The sequence below is a fragment of the Oryctolagus cuniculus genome, chromosome 16 (genome assembly GCF_964237555.1).
Source record: "Oryctolagus cuniculus chromosome 16, mOryCun1.1, whole genome shotgun sequence".
In the NCBI taxonomy this organism is placed as follows: Eukaryota; Metazoa; Chordata; class Mammalia; order Lagomorpha; family Leporidae; genus Oryctolagus; species Oryctolagus cuniculus.
This window is the reverse complement of record NC_091447.1, coordinates 36030390-36048212: the sequence shown is the minus strand read 5'-3', so window position 1 is coordinate 36048212 and position 17823 is coordinate 36030390. Positions and strand designations below refer to the sequence as shown.

Here is a 17823-nt window from a genome sequence, read left to right as displayed (position 1 = left end):
AGGATTTGCCTGCAAAGGCCATATGAGTGAACTGATCATCAGAAAATCACCAGTGATATCCCCAACTTAAGGATTCCACTCCCACATTCATCGTAAATCCATAAATAACCAAAATAAAAATAACATTTTCACCAAAGACATTGATACTATAAGAAAATGTAAATTACTGTAAACACAAGGATTCATAACTATCCCAATTCTAAAAATTTAACAATCAACAAAGACAATTACTGGGAATCTTTCAATGGATCACCATAGCAGGCCTAGCTGTTGGAGAAATAGCAAACTCAGCAAAAACTTAAAAAAAAATCAAAACAGAAATAACAAAACTCACAATGGTATGGAACTACCAAATAGTAGTGATCAATGCATTATCTACTTCACTGAGAACAACATGAATCAGCAATTTGGAAATACAACATGAAATGCTCAAAGATACTGTTAAGACAATGCACTGGGCCAGCGCCGCGGCTCACTAGGCTAATCCTCCGCCTTGTGGCGCCGGCACACCAGGTTCTAGTCCCGGTCGGGGCACCGGATTCTGTCCCAGTTGCCCCTCTTCCAGGCCAGCTCTCTGCTGTGGCCCGGGAGTGCAGTGGAGGATGGCCCAAGTGCTTGGGCCCTGCACCCCATGGGAGACCAGGATAAGTACCTGGCTCCTGCCATCGAATCAGCGCGGTGTGCCGGCCGCAGCGCACTGGCGGCAGCGGCCATTGGAGGGTGAACCAATGGCAAAGGAAGTCCTTTCTCTCTGTCTTTCTCTCTTTCTCACTATCCACTCTGCCTGTCAAAAAAAAAAAAAAAAAAAAAGGACAATGTACAAAAACTAAGAAAAGATTAAGAAAATCAATCGACGACAATTAACCATTATGCACAAACAGCCTACATGCCTACAATTACAACACCTCATGGACCAAGCAACTGATGAAATGAGACAAATTTTCAGAACTGGAATAGCACGGCATACTCTAGTCTCACTAGCCTTCCTGGATCCCACAGAAGAATCAAAATGTCTACAAGAGACATGCAAGATGGATTTACTACAAATTTCTACAGAAAACAAAGTTACTGCACATAGGCTATGGTAATCCCCAGGAAAATCAGCAACATAGCAGTAATACCAGCTGAGGATACCATATGGTTAGATGAACAAATATTCAAAACAGATGACCTCAACCAAATATCCCCATTTGTATACATCATAATAGGAGACCCAGTACCAGAAACTGCATTGATCAAAACAGCACCAACAGGCATCCCAAGCAGAATAACAGATCAAGGAAACTTCAGATTCATTATATGCTCTCAGAAAAAGGCCAACATCACAATTTTTGGCAAAAATAATACCAATCAAATATTCAGCATTGACAACAAATTTATACAAGCCCTAACTGCATGAAAGTTACCATGAGTAATGAATCTGAAATTTCTACTATCATCAGGTAAAGAAAAATAAAAATACCAGCAGGCAGTCTAGGAGCGAAAGAACAACTATGGAAATCCATTCAAGAAGGACAAATAAAGTTAAATGAACATATTAAACATAACCTAAAAGCAGTAGAGACATTACAAGAAGATACCATCAAAGACATAAAAACAGCTCAACAAAATGATGTTTGACTACAGTAAGTAGTTCACATCCTTAATACAGAATAAATTGCCTAGGGCCATATGGTCCAGATTATCAACAAAAAATGGACCTTAGATGGCAAAATATGGAGAACAATTACCCTTTGACACATGTGCTTGGGCACATGGACCTTCTCAGGGATACTACAATGAGTTATCCAAGTTTCTTTCATTGATCTAGGTATTATAATTACTATATATGTTATACTCAATTGTTTAAGTGCTTGATTAATTCATTGTTCAATACAGTTGAAAACCAAGTCAAACAAACAATGTATGTTATGCTGCCTCATTTCAAGACCTGTGTATACAACACTTCCTAGAATGTGCAATGAACAATATATATATGAAGACATGCATCTGTATGTTTGATTTTATCAAATACAAAAACTGTAAGGAAGTAGGGTCAACACAGTTGAATTTACCAAACATAATATAAGGATATAAGTTCAACCCCTTTTTGTAATCAAAATCATTTGTTTGATTTACTCAGACAAAATCAGGATGAATTGTTAAATTAAGCTAAGTTAGATAATTATGTTAAGGAGGCCCAGAGTGAATTAATGGCTAGGCTAGCGTATATAAGACATGTGTACAAGGTGTAAGACTGTTAAAATAATTACAAGTGTGCTATAAAATGTGTTGTCATTCTAGACCATATATCCAAAAATAACTTGTGAAGTAGGTAATTTGCTAAATGGTTAAAATATTAATTGATGAGCCTAGCAAAAACAACTGTAAGGCAATATACTCATCAATATTTGCTGTATGTATCTTCTGAGTCTAGCGACTACAGAAACTGTAAGGCAATACGCTCAGACAAGATGGTACAATATTGTTATACTCTTCCTTCATATGCTAAAATGGGCATCCAGTTTCAGGGGGTGGACAGCTTCACCATAATATTAGCAAGAAATAAGCAAGAGCTAAGCTGACTGCAGCAGATCTGCGTGGACTTGATAAGAACTATCCATGACCCACACACCCTCCTTGGGACCCTACCAGTCCTACGCTGACCATCAAAGAGTATCTAAACTGCAGACTGAAGAGGCCAAGGGAGACTTTCTGAACAGACTCTCCCAAAAGCCCTGGGTTGAGCCACCACACTCAGACCTTCCCACCAGAGAGTTCTCCCAGCCAGCCCTGCACCTGCACAACGCAGAGGCTCTGGGCTCCCCCAATGATGAGGAGGAGGCCCGCCTGCCCAATGCCAAGGCCAGGCTATGAGCTCACCTGACGTTGAACCCCTGCTCACCTGAAGCCAGAACTCTACTTGCCCTTCAAGACCTGTGTTCCTTAGCTCAGAGGCACAACCCATGCAGATGTTGTGAGAATACACCCTCTGTGGCTAAGAGGCACTGTGAGGAGCACTGGAGGTACTTTGGGAACCTTGGGTGGTTGGTTTGTCCAGCATGCTGTGTGAATTACAATGTGTGACTTCCCCACTGCATAATAAAATCCTTATTGAAACTAACACAGCCTCCTTGTGTTACACAGCTCACAACACTATATCAAAGTCACTTAAAGAAAGTAATTTAAATCACAGAATACCCTCTATTGTGAATGATCTAAACAATAACTTTAGTTAACCAAATGTCATTATTTTTACTTTACTGTAGATACAGATGAACTTTTGTTAACTAATGTATCTCTTCAAAAGTCATGAATATAAGGAATTCAATGATCGCAAACATTCTGAAACGTTTTGAAGTATTAGTGATTGTAAATAAAACGGTAGTTATGAAATTGCTGTTGTACCTCTCAATTCACTTTGCTACTTCACTTCACATAAGAGGATATTACTTTTTGTAGTTTTTCTCTTCTTTTGGATATTTGATTTTAGCTACAGGCTTGAGAGGGCTGGAATTTTAGTCACCACACTGCACCGATTCTCTGGCTCTTGGAGAGGCAGGCGCAGCGTAGTGGATCATGACACACTGAAATGGAATTCCAGCCTTGTGACGGTAAATTTCCCAGCTGCACGAGCACAGATTGAAATAACTCACTCTTGACTGCTGCTGCAGAAAGTGTCAGTCTATATCTTAGACGGCAGCTATCAAACACTGGGCACTACTGCTCGCAGCAGACAGACTCCAAGTGAAAAGGGAAGGTAATGCACTTTGGTATAGTAACTTACAGTATTAACAGTTTCAGAGTCTATTTTCTCCACTAAATATCCAAATCCAAGAATATCTCTCCTTCTTAAGTGGGGCAGTGTATACTTGTTGCAGTGTAATAATTTATTCTTGTTTTATTCTGATGAAAATTAGATGAGTTTTTGCGGGTTCTCAGTATTTGAACACAGACCAATAAAATAGGGAAACTTCACAGAAAAATTAGGAACGCTTGTCAAATCTCATGATGAAAGTTCTAACAGTGAAAATATTTTGCAGGTTTTTTTTCAGTTTTAATTAAATTGCAGCAAAACTTTGTCTTTAGAACATAGTCAAGTTACTGACTTATCTCAAATAATAAGGAATTATTCTCCAAAAATGAAAAGTTTCACTCTTTATAATTGGCTTCTGAGAAAAAAAATTACAACATTAAACTGTGGTGTGCTGGAGCAACCTCTTATTGGAACTGGCATTTCCTGGCCCTTAAAAGCCAATTATACACAAATCTTCCCAACTTCTTGATCAGTGGTGTCATTTTATTAACTTGAAATAGGCCATAGTGGGAGTACTTACAGGACAGAAATTGTCAAGACACCAAATGCCCTTCCATCTTGCAGGCCAGGCGTTAATCATTCCCATCCTCCCCCTGAGATTATGAACTGATCTAAACCAGTGCAGCCACACATGTCAGTAGGCTCAGGTGCTCAGAGGTGGATGGTAACGTGCCCATCTCCTCTATCACTTTGCAGTCAACGGTCTGTTGTAATGAAAGCAAATGTTAGCCGTATCCTGGCAAATGTGATGCATTAAATAATAATATGAAGCATTCATCAGACAGCAAGTCTTCTAGGGTGAGTGAAGTCCCCACTCTGAATACAGACACGCAGCAGCAGCCTTGCTCCCAGAGGGACACAGAGATGGAAGACTTCATCAGAGGCCCTGTAAACCCTTTGAGTGGATAGAGTGAGGCCTCCTTGATAAAGTGATAGAAAGGCACAATCAGAAATTACTCACCTTGATGGGCCAATGCTGGGGTTCAACAGGATAAGCTGCAGCTTATGAGACAGCATTTCCCTATCAGCTGCTCACCCAGCTTCCTGCCATTGTGCCTGGCAAGGCAGCAGAAAACAGGCCGAGCGCTTGACCCTGACACCACTGTGAGAGGCCCGGAGGAGCTCCCGGCTGGGCTACCTGTGGCCAACTGGGGAGTGAAATATGGATGGGGTGTTCTGTCTCTCCTCTCTCTCTGCTGCTCTGCCTTTCAAATAAATGCATAAATGTTTAAGAAAATGCTCAAAGTCCTGTTCTGAAAATGTTAGTTTTTAGAATACATTAGATTCTTATAACTTCTTCAAGCAGGGAGAATGATGGTACTGTCTTTCTAGTCAATCAAATAGTTTAAATACATTAAAAAATTTCATTCCAATATATTCCTTATGCCAATAACTCTGTAATATAGATTTTAATATTGATATTTGAATTATTCAGGTAACTTCCTCTGGAGTATGGGTAACTGATTAGAGTACAACAAATGTGAACTATAAAGTTGTGCTATATATATAATTTTTCATAGTAAAATAATATTATAGTAAATTACCAAATGGACAATATGGCATGATGCAGAAACCAAATCCATAAAAAATGCAGTTCTGTGCTTGGAGACAATACTGTATGATGTTCTGTACACCACATCAGCATTTGTTGTTGTTAGATTGTGTTAAGGATGTCTGCACTACAGCTGTCTTGGGAGATAGAGATGGTATCTCCCTGCAGGGCAGATGATAGGGTTCCTTCCTAGCTAGGATAAAAAAGACAGAACTCCGTAGGGGCAAATATTTGCCCGCAGTTTCTTCTTAAGATTGAGCATCTGCTAAGATCAAGGGTTTTGGCCAGCGCCGCGGCTCACTAGGCTAATCCTCTGCCTTGCAGCGCCGGCACATTGGGTTCTAGTCCCGGTCAGGGCACCGGATTTTGTCCCGGTTGCCCCTCTTCCAGGCCAGCTCTCTGCTATGGCCCGGGAGTGCAGTGGAGGATGGCCCAAGTCCTTGGGCCCTGCACCCCATGGGAGACCAGGAGAAGCACCTGGCTCCTGCCTTCAGATAGGCGCGGTGCGCCGGCCGCAGCGCGCCGGCCGCAGCGGCCATTGGAGGGTGAACCAACGGCAAAGGAAGACCTTTCTCTCTGTCTCTCTCTCTCACTGTCCATTCTGCCTGTCAAAAAAAAAAAAAAAAATCAAGGGTTTTTAGCTAAAATACAGACCTATTTAATATAAGATATCAACTGGTCTGGCCTCCTCATCACACCTCATGGGACTTGAAGGCCAAGAGAACAGGTGGGTACTTGAAGCTTATTCTACCAGTTATATTATGAGTTAAAAAGTCCTGTGTCTCTGGCGGTGGATTCTGGTGCCTCCTAGTAGTATTCATGAAACTACAGCAAGCTAAGTGATTAACTTGCAAGTAGTATAAAATCTCAGAGCTTTGGCAGATATTGATACAGTAAACATGCAGAAAGCCTGTTATTTCATCAGAAACCATGATAATAATAATAAAGCTTTAAAAATATCATGTTTAGAGTATGTCCAAGAGACAACCACCCTTGTGTTACTGAAACACTATTGACAATAAGCAAGATAAGAAATCACTATGAATGAATCAATAAATGAATGAATAAATTATAGCATATATACACAATGGAATTACTCATGGATGGAATATTATGAAATTCTGCCCTTTGCAGACATAAAAGATGTAACTGGAGGACACCACATTGAATGAAATAAATAATGGATACAAAGACAAGTGTCACATATTGTCACCTGGAAGAAGATACTAAAACATAGATCTCACAGAAATAGAAATAGAAGGCCAGCAGGGTAAGCCACTGCCTGTGATCCCAAATACTGTATAAGTTCAAATCCTGGCTGCTCCATTTCTGATCCAGCTCCCTGCTTATGTGCCTGGGAAGGCAGTAAAAGATGACCCAATGCTTGGGTGCTTGGCACTCTCATGGGAGTTCCAGGCTTCTGACTTCTGCCAGACCCAGCCCTGGCCATTGCAGCCATTTGGGAAATTAACCAGTAGATGGAAGATCTCTGTGTCTTGCTCTCTTTGTAACTCTACCTTTCAAATAATAATAAATCTTAAAAAAAAAGAAATAGAAACATTGAATAGTGCTTACCAGAATCTGAGAAGGGTGTGTGAGAGGGAGACATGGAGAAAGTTTTTAACAGGTGCAATGCAGTAGGATAGGAGGTATAACTTCCAAGTTCTAGCACAACAGAATAACTATGGCTGATAACAATTAACTTTATATTTCAAAACAGCTGTAGAGAGGATTTTTGATGTTCCCCAACACACAGAGTCATAACTGTTTTCAATAATGAACATGCCAGTTACCATAAGCTAATATTACACACTTTATACAGGTATTGAAATGTCATCCTGTACCCCATAATTATATATGATTACTATTATGTGTCAATTGAAAATAATAGTACATTAAAATATCACATTTACAAACAGCATACAAATAAATTCATCTTCTATGTCAATAATTTTATATATGGAGCTTTTATAAAAGTGCTAATTAATTACTTCTTTTAATCATATATATTAGAATAAAAATAATTTTAGAAAATGCTAACAGGTGGCTTCAATATTATTCATAGATTCTGTATTAGAAAATTCAAAGCTATTATAAAAATACAAGCAGATATTTTGATATTGAAATATTAATTTGAAAATATTCAGATATTTGAGGAGATATTTTCTAAGTAAATGAATTTCATACTTTGGTATTTGTAATTATTAGAACTGACCAAGATGGTGTTAGTATTACTCTAACTTGGTCAAACTTTGGATAGGCCTCTTCCTGACTGTAGTCTCCTGGCTTCTCTTTTCTTAAAACTTTTACTTTAGAAAATTCTAAATTCTTTCTCAGTCTATTTGAGTTGTAAATATTTTCCTAGTCTCTTGACAATTTTACAACTCAGGGATATCTCTCTCAAGGGATGGAGCATCATCCCTTGGAAATGAAAGCCAGGGCCCACATCTCTCAGTCTCTGTTAAGAGGGAAGGAGCCTAACTTCAGTTAAGTGTCAATTAACATAGTTGGCCTACTCACCTTGACCAGTCTTCCACCAATGTTCTCCAGTACTATTTTCTGATAGTTGCCCTGGTGCTTAAAATCACATTTTGTTTCAAGAGAGTTAAGGTCAATCTTTGTCACCTGTTGCAAATCTTTGTCACCTTGGACAGTCTTCCTTGTCAAATTTGTGCAGAATAATTTTTCTCTGATAGAACCCACTGAAAATTAATGTTTTGTAATAAAAATAATAAGAAATCATATTTTAAAGGATACAAAAATACTTTCTTAGATATAGAAAACTAATATTAATGTGGATAAATAAGTGAATTGTCACATCTATTATCTGAGTCTTTAAAAATCTAATGTGAGTTACTTTTTTGACAAGCTCATCATACAAAGAGAAAATGGTATAAAAGATGTTATTTGTCAAGAAAAAACAGGTTTAATTTGTTTAACTTGCAAAGGAAGATTTTGATTAAGTTTTTTATTCTATTCCATTACTGAAACCAAGAAAATCATAGGGAGAGAAGTTAAAGTCTGATTAAAAGATAGGAAACAAAGAAAAAGAATAATGAGGCAATTCTCAGGACACAAAGCATTTGCCAGCAGGGTGCCCAAGGGATCAGCACTACACACTCTGTTCAATATATCTCTAAAATGTCTGTAACTAGGAGGGAAATTTATGCTTTGGTTACTTGGGACTTTGTGAGATCTCTGGAAAGACTTAAAAAAAAACCTAAATAATTGGTTTCAGGGCGGCAAATGAAATTCAGCCCATGAGTAAAGTATGTCATATTAAAACGATCAGCTTAAGCTATTTATACTCACTTGTAAGTTTTAAATTAGTTGTAACCTCTCAGAAAATTGACCTGAGTCATCTCAAGCATTCTCAATCAAGACATCTCAAAGTGAAATAGAGCTCATTTATATTAACAGTCCAAGTACAAGAGAGTTCATCTTTCACCATGACAGCCATGGCCACATAGCAAGGGACAGGCTGAGTCTGATAGATGAAGGCACTTGACAGTCTCCCTTCCACTGCCAACCTGTGGGCTAACTTTGGGAAACCACTGGAACACTGAAAATTCTGTGAAATGAACCTCACCTACAAAACATTTCCTCGTTAGGAAAACAATAATATCACTACTGAAAGGGCTGTTAAGATATGCAAGACAATTTTTAAATATTATTTAAAATTGAATGCCTTAGCCTTAACAGACATAAAACACATAGCCTCTTATCTCGTCTTCTTCTTCAACATTTTCTGTTCACTAGAACACATTGTTTATACTGTAATGCAAATCTAAAATACTTAACAATTTCAAAAGTTCTGATAAAAATGCAAAGTCACATATTTTGTAGGAAAAGTACTGGAATGTTATGCGTATGTGAAAGAAGACTAGTACTGAGATGTAAGATGGCAGAATAGAAAGGGAGCTTACTGCTGTTGACTAAGGGAAGATAGTTAAAATGCGGAGAGAGTGCAGTCTCAGGTAAGAGTTAGGCAGAGGAAACTCCATGCAAATTAGAGGGACACTGTGCGTCTGTCTATGTGGAGAGTGTGGACACGCACAGCTCAGGACCCCAGCACCTGAGAGCCTCAGCACCAGCTTTGGAAAGTGAGGTGAGACCAGACTGAAGCAGTCCAAGCTACTGGTCTTAAAGCTGTGGGAAGAGCCTGGCATGAGTCTGGCTTGGAGCCCTGTAGGGGACAATGTACTTGCAAACCTAGAGGGGAAAACTGGGAGCATATTTCTCTCTCTCCGACCACCCAGCACCAGAATCCTGTAACCAGCTGAGAGGGAGCAGGTGCCACTTTGGACATATGCAACAGCTGTGCCAGCTGGTGTCCAAGTGCCCAGCAATCAGCCCAGCCAAGATGTCTGAGTCTGGGAGAATTGACAGGGGGCTGGGTGCTTGTGACTGTGGGAGGCTTGTGTGCCAGGACTGTGAACACAGTGGCTGTGTAGGAGGTTGCAAAATGTGGCTGGGACTTTGGGGAGTCACTGTGGGGGGCTCCACACACTCAGGGCTCCCTAATTCCCTGGTGAGGTACATTGCTGTGGGATCTGTGCTGACACTGAGGACTGCACGGATCCTTTTGTAGGGTTCTTGTGGCAGCACAGATGAATATTGTAACTAGTGCCAGGCCATTGGTCTCCTTGGAGGAAAGGAAGTAAGCCTGAGTTTGAGCTATGCCAAGAGAACAGATTAAATTTCCCCACTGATTAAAAAAAAAGAGATTTATCACACCCAATTTGGGTGTCACCTTGGACACTCCCCTCACCTTAGAGCATTAAGTAGAGCTCCCTAGACACACCCAGCACATTCCTCATTCCTCTTGGGTATTCACTGAAAGAGAAGACACTCCACTAATCCACAGAGGCATAGTCCAAAGATAAAAGCCATCATAGGAGAAAAACCAACAATAACAAGTATCTTCACAAATGCCTAAAACTAAATGCAGCAATTCAAGAAACAAGAATAAGGAAAATAGCATGACACCCCCAAAGGAACACAACAACACTAAAATACTATAATCTGAAAAGAGATTGAAGAAATGCTGGACACAGAATTCACAGAATTAAAGAAAATTGATGGTAGGGTTAATTCAAAGCAATCAGAAGCAAAACCACAAATTAAAGAAATCCATACATGACATGAATGAAAATTTTCCCATGAAATTGAGATTTTAAAAAGAAATCAAAATGAAATATTGGAAATTAAGAATTCAATTGATCACATAAAAATGCAGGGGAAAGCCTTAACATTCACTGTGGCAGAAGAAAGAATATCTGAGTTCGTTCGAAGAATATACATTCTTCTCACCAGTACGTGGAACTTTCTCTAGGATAGACCACAGGCCAGGCCATAAAGCAAGTCTCAGCAAATTCAAAAAAATCAAAGCCATACCATTCATCTTCTCTGGTCACAATGGAATAAAGCTGGGAATCAACAACTCAAGCATCTCTAGAAAAAATGCAAACAAATAGATAATGAACAACATGCTCCTGAAAGAACAGTGGGTCATAGGAAAAAGAAGAAATCAAAACACTGTTGAGCAAGTTTTTTTTTATACTATCTGTTGACCTCTTTACTTAGTTACTGAGTTAATTTTATGTGTATAAAATGAATTGAAAATAGATTTTAGTAAAAAAATAAGAATGGGAATAGGAGAGGGAGTAGGAAGGGAGGGAGTGTGGATACTATGAGAATAATCACTATGTTCCTGAAGTTGTATATATAAAATGTATGAAGTTTGTATACCTTAAATAAAAAATTCTAGGGAGAAAAAAGAAAAAAGAAGTGGACTAGCTGGGACTTGAACCAGCATTACAATATAGGCTACTGGCATTGAAAGTGGTAGCTTAGCCTGCTGTGCCACAATTATGGTGCCTGTATATGTATTTTATGTATGTGGTTATTGGATCCATATAATCAATTGTTCCATGACCATTTATTGACAGCCTTCTGTTTCTCCTGTCATCTGCATTTTCATTTCCATCATCGTTTTTGGTAATAAGAATTCATAAATCTGTTTATATTGATATGTTATCTTTCATAATTATTTTGTCACTAATGTATTTAAAAAGTCAAATTTAAAGTTTAAATATGCTTCTATTAAATTTTATTTATTGGATTGCTCAGAATAATCTTTTTTTAAAATATTTATTTATTTGAAAGTCAGAGTTACACAGAGAGAAAAGAGGCAGAGAGAGAGAGACAGAGAGACAGAGAGAGAGAGAAGTCTTCCATCTGATGATTCACTCCTCAGTTGGCCGCAACGGCCAGAGCTGCGCCAATCTGAAGCCAGGAGCCAGGTGCTTCTTCTAGGTTTCCCGCGCGGGTGCAGGAGCCCAAGGACTTGGGCCATCCTGTACTGCTTTCCCAGGCCATCAGAGAGCTGAATCAGAAGTAGAGCAGCTGGGTCTCGAACTGGCATCCATATGGGATACCAGCACTTCAGGCCAAGGTTTTAACCTGCTGCGCCATAGCATCAGCCCCAGAATAATCTTTCTTTAAAACATTATTTATGTGTATTTGTTTAAATTACATAATGTTACACCTCTACAGTCAGAAATATTGTGAATCTTTTCGTTGACTTTTTTCTGATAGGGCTATATTTTAAAGCAAGTAAATTTCCTTTCCTTTTTTTTTTTTTTTTTAAGAAGACTAGTAGCCTTCTAAACTCTATGATGATTGAACAGAGCACATGTAATATGTTACATACAAGTTTTTCTATTGGTGAAAGTTATCTGAGTTCTGTCCTGAGACCTTAACTTTTTTTGTCAACACAGTAACAGTATTTTTGTCAAAGTGGCATGTTGCCTTGTGATATGTTACTTAGCCATGATGAAACTGTTTTCACATAAAACAGAAGGTCTTAAGTAAAGGGAATGATTACATGCCACCCTAATGGGAAAATAACCCTAACTATATAGGCTTTGGAGCCGTCTTCTTCTTACCCCACATAAATAACATCTTGTCTGAGGGAAAAGAAAAGAAATCAAAAGAAGCCGCTTGACTGGCAAGAGAGCATCAGCAGCTCTAGTGATGGCCTTGAACATTGCAGGCACTGACTGAGGATACCAGTTAGCTATGGTCTAAGTTTGTGTTGGCCCAAATTCACACTGTGAAATTTCAGCCATAAAGGTGATAGTTTTAGGAGATAAGGATATTGGAAAGTGATGGCCAGAGGGTAAGGGTCACCTTAATTGTTCTGCTACTCTTGTATGTGAGGCCCAAGAGAGTTTCATTGCCTCCATTGCCATTTAAGGACACAATGAGCAGGTGCACTGTGTGATCCTGAGTCCTGAAAGTGATATTAGAATTCCCGGCCGGTGCCGTGGCTCACTAGGCTAATCCTCCGCCTTGCGGCGCTGGCACACCAGGTTCTAGTCCTGGTCGGGCGCCGGATTCAGTCCCGGTTGCCCCTCTTCCAGGCCAGCTCTCTGCTGTGGCCAGGGAGTGCAGTGGAGGATGGCCCAAGTCCTTGGGCCCTGCACCCCATGGGAGACCAGGAGAAGTACCTGGCTCCTGCCATTGGATCAGCGCGGTGTGCCGGCCACAGCGCGCCGTCCGCAGCGGCCATTGGAGGGTGAACCAACGGCAAAGGAAGACCTTTCTCTCTGTCTCTCTCTCACTGTCCACTCTGCCTGTCAAAAAAAAAAAAAAAAAAAAAAAAAAAAAAGAATTCCCACCACCAGAACTGTGGGAAATAAATGTCTGTTGCTTATCATTCATCCAGGTGATGGCAGGTTGTTCCAGCAAAATAGTACACATAATAGCATAGAAAATAGTAAGAGACGAAATGATATAAACGTTCTGGGATCTTGCCCAGAGAAAGAAAACTTGCGACATTCCCAAGGATGGCAGGGTGGGAATCCAGACTAAATGCGAAATTCCTTGATTCCAGCCCCAAAATTCTATATAGAGTTAAATACTTCTTGTTGAAAGCAGATTGCTTAAAAATAATTTTCCCCTAAAATGTTGTTTCTATTACAAAAAAGCTGGGTGACTAGAAATGTTCTTGATCAAATGTTTGAGTGTAAATTTCCATTTGGACACTCTGGATATTAAGTTTTCAACAACTCAAATTTTGGTTGTTTGGTATCCCTTCTATACCAACAGAAATAAATGCTTCCTCATAGTTTGATTTGTTGGCTCCATGTGGCCCTCAGCTCTCATGGTAATTGCTGATCCTGTGTTCCCAGGCATCTTGATGAACTCTCAAGAAATCAAGTTGTTATCCTAATATCTGGTATTAAACAGAATTTTTTATCTGGAAAAACCTGCCATTGAGAAAAATGAAAGTGGACAGGACATTTTGTTACTGAAGTTCGAATAAAAATGAAATGTGAACTAATCCATTTCATTTTTATTTCTTTCTACCAAAGGAAAGTGTCAATAGTGAGATAACCATGCTGATAATATGGATAAAAATTCTCCTCCTAAAAGGTTCACAAACTAAAGCTTTATTTTCTTTAAAATATCTGGACAATTTTTTGCTAACAAAATATATGTAGAAGGGTCACTCCTGGGATAATTAGCCTGATCATTGGAATAACTATATTTTCTCCTGAAATACCTTTAAAGAGAGGATTCATTAATTTTGCTTGAATGTAGTGAGTTTTTTACTTACCAAGATTAGACTGCCTGTGTAAATCAGATATAGTATAAACAAAAACTGCATAAAACTAATGGCATTGGAACTTGGCTTTTAAAAGGTACAAAGAAATGACAAGTAAATATCTCTTCTATCAACTGAGATTAGAATAAAAAGGAAGCACCATGAGAAAAGTGGATTGAGGACGTAGAAAACCAGAGCCAGGAGGCCCAGGGCATTCTGGGCCAATAGTAGGGAGAAAATGAAGTAAAACTGGAAAGGATTGGTTCTTGAATCCATGTGCGGCTGTTTCTTCAAATAATGAATATTTGATATAATTTAATCTATGCATAATTAGCCTTAATACTATAAACAAGCAGAAGGACCAAACTGAAAGGCAATTATATTTCAGATGTTTGCCATTATTTAAAATGCTAAATAATTCTATAATCTTTTAAAACTTTCCTATTTTCAGTTTTATAGTTTTCTATCTTCCCCCTCACCAGCAAGTTGTCATATGTCAGTTCTTTTGGCTGCTAATGTCCTTGCCTAAAACCATGTTCTTTCTCAAATGTAACATAAGCTGAGCCATCAGATAAGTTTTAACTACATTAGCTCTGTATTTCCTTGCAGTATATATAAAAGTTTTATACTTTTACACATACGCTATTACTTTATTTTTATCCCATCTAATTGGTTTGGGGTTGACTTAGTGAATAATAAATATTCAGAAGTTATTATGACATGCATAATCATGTAGAAAAAAGATTAAATAAAGAATAAAATATGTTTTCTTTGAGTTATATGCATGGAGTTTAGTACATGAGTTTTATAACATCCTTTGGCTAATGTATGACTTTTTTTGTATTGATTTTTCAAGTTCTTAGTCACATCTGTTTGTTGAAGTTATTTCACTATTTATTACTGGAGCTAAGGATTTAAAACGTATGTAGAATAAAGAGACGGAATATTGTGTGCTGTTCAACCACAATAATAAGAGGAAAATGCAGTAGGATTAAAAACCAGCATGACTACCGGCACCACGGCTCACTGGGCTAATCCTCCGCCTTGCGGCGCCGGCACACCAGGTTCTAGTCCCGGTCGGGTCACCGGATTCTGTCCCGGTTGCCCCTCTTCCAGGCCAGCTCTCTGCTGTGGTCAGGGAGTGCAGTGGAGGATGGCCCAGATGCTTGGGCCCTGCACCCCATGGGAGACCAGGATAAGTACCTGGCTCCTGCCATCGGATCAGTGTGGTGCGCCGGCCACAGCGCACTAGCCGCGGTGGCCATTGGAGGGTGAACCAACAGCAAAGGAAGACCTTTCTCTCTGTCTCTCTCTCTCACTGTCCACTCTGCCTGTAAAAAAAAAAAAAGGCATCATTTGCTTTAAAATGTTCTATTTCCTGTTTTTGAAAGATTGATTTAGGGACTGGGGCATAGCAGGTTAATCCTCCACCTGTGTTGCAAGCATCCCATAAGGATTCTAGTTCAAGATCTGGCTGCTCCGCTCCAGACCAGGCTCTACACTGGTGCACCTGGGAGGGTGATGGAGGACGGCCCTAGTGCTTGGGTCCCTGTATCCACATGGGAGGCCTGGAGGAAGTTTCAGGCTTCAATCTGGCCCAGCCTTGGCTGTTGCAGCCATTTGTGGGGGGTGAATCAGCAGATCTAAGATTCTCTCTCTCTCTCTCTCTCTCTCACTCTCCCTCTCCCTCCCCCTCCCCCTCCCCCTTCTGTCTCTCCTCCTCTCTCTGTAACTCTTTCGAATACATTTTAAAAATAAATTAAAAATAAAGATTTATTTATTTATTTATTTATTTGAAAAGCAGGTGACAGAGGAAGAGAGAGAGAGAGGGAGAACACGAGCCCTGCCATTGGCTGGTCCACTCCTAAATTGGCCACAACAGCCACTCTGGGCCAGGTTAAAGTTGGGATCTGGAAACTCCATTCTGGCCTTTTGTGTGAGAGGTAGGTGTCTTTTGCTTCCTTCCCAAGTGCACGAAATTTCTGGGCTCAGTGTCAAAAGTTTGGCATTCTCTAAGAACTGCACTAGGAATGGCACTTCTTAGAAGTCTGACAGAGGGCCATGTGACTTTCAGTGTTCTAGGAAAGCAGATGCACACCTGGCAGCAGCTCTGAGAGGACAGCAGAGGGTGAGTCACCAGCAGGCTCAGCACCAGAGAGGGGGCAGCCACCAAGTATCACACGTCCTGGTATCATCCCAGCACTTGGTTTTCCTGCAGTATCGAAGTAAATGTGCACTTTTCACTTTCCATTTTGTCCTGATGGCAAAGGATTCAGATACTTAAATCTTTAGCTTCAAAAACCCTGCCAGAATAAATCCAAAAATATTAAAGTGATTCTTCCATTTTTCTAAAAGACTATGTGGAAGGGGGTTATTGGACTTCATTGTCTCATGGACTGTTAAACATGTCTATATTTAGGACTGAATTTTGATTTTTAACATTACATCTACTTGCTAGAGTAATGGAACCCCATAAGGAGAATATTACTGGCCCTGATTCTTACAATAATATCAGTACATCATGAACTTAGTATTTTCCATCCAAAGTTTACTTATAGGTGGGAATGAGGGTTAGAATTAGCAAATGTTCAGACTAGGGGTCCAGGGCTATGTGTTGCAGATGCCCTGGCACATTGAGTCCCCATTTTATACAGTATGTATGCAGGAGTGGGAGGGACTGGGGTTGTGGGGGATACTGAAGACCTGCTGTTGCTAGTTGGGGGTGAGGGGCGGTGGGGGAAGGGTAAGATTACACTCACTTATCTCAAACCTTTCCTTGACACTTCATTGTCTCAAACATTCCTGAAATCTCAATTCTTCACTCTTGTTAATGGTGCCAATGATTTTACATCCCCAGCACTAGAATTGGAGCATTTTTAAATTCTTTCTTTATTCCCTTTATCTAAACAGCTTTTTTTCCCCACCATGAATAATCCTTTGAATTGACCTTGGGATCATAGTAACTTCTTAGGTGGCATCTGATGTTAGCTCTTCAGTTGAAATATCTGTACCTATGACCATAAACAGGAAGGAGAGAGAGAAGGAGAGGAGACACAGGAGAACAGAAGAAGACAAGATTATTAGCAACACAGAACAGAGGAGGAAGAGAGGGGAACATTTTTTTCTGCATTGGTCTTACCTCTTCATCCCTTCTTTTAGGAATATAAGGATGTTAAGATACTATTGATGTTTAATTTTAATGCTCAAGTAGGTGAGTGAGCTTGAAAACACCTCACCAAAGAATCAAGTTCTGTGAAAATTATTAATCAAATTCTATTTTTAATTAGAGTAATTTTTATAGGTTTCTGTTCCTTTGACCAATTGGTAAGTTTATTTAGGCAGAAGTTCTCTTCTGTTAGTTTTATGTACTACCCCTCCTCCAGAGAAGGCACCTGAAATAATCACCCAATCACAAATGCCATTCGTGGGAGGGAATTCTCCCAAACACCATCTAAGAAGCCAGCATCACTTTAATTCCTAAACCAGAAAAAGATACAACAGAGAAGGAGAAATACAGACCAATGAACACAGATGAACATAGATGCAAAAATACCCAACGTAATACTAGCTAGCTGAATCTAACAACACATCAGAAAGATCATTCACCCAGACCAAATGGGATTTCTCCCTAGTATGTAGGGATGTCTCAGCATTCACAAATCAATAGATAAAATACATCAGATTAACAAACTGAAGAACAAAATCCACATGATTGTTTCAATAGATACAGAGACAGCATTTGATAAAATGCTTAAGGATGAAAACCTTAAGCAAACTGGGTACAGACCAAACATTCCTCAACATAATCAAGGAAATGTATGAGAAACCTACAACCAGCATCTTATTGAATGGAGAAAAGTT

The 17823-nt window shown here is 39.5% G+C and overlaps 1 pseudogene; it reads left to right on the top strand.

Moving 5' to 3' along the window:
- The first annotated feature begins 3291 nt into the window (after positions 1-3291).
- The window catches only part of LOC127492697 (UPF0711 protein C18orf21 homolog pseudogene), a 76430-nt pseudogene continuing 61898 nt past the window's right edge, over positions 3292-17823 (top strand).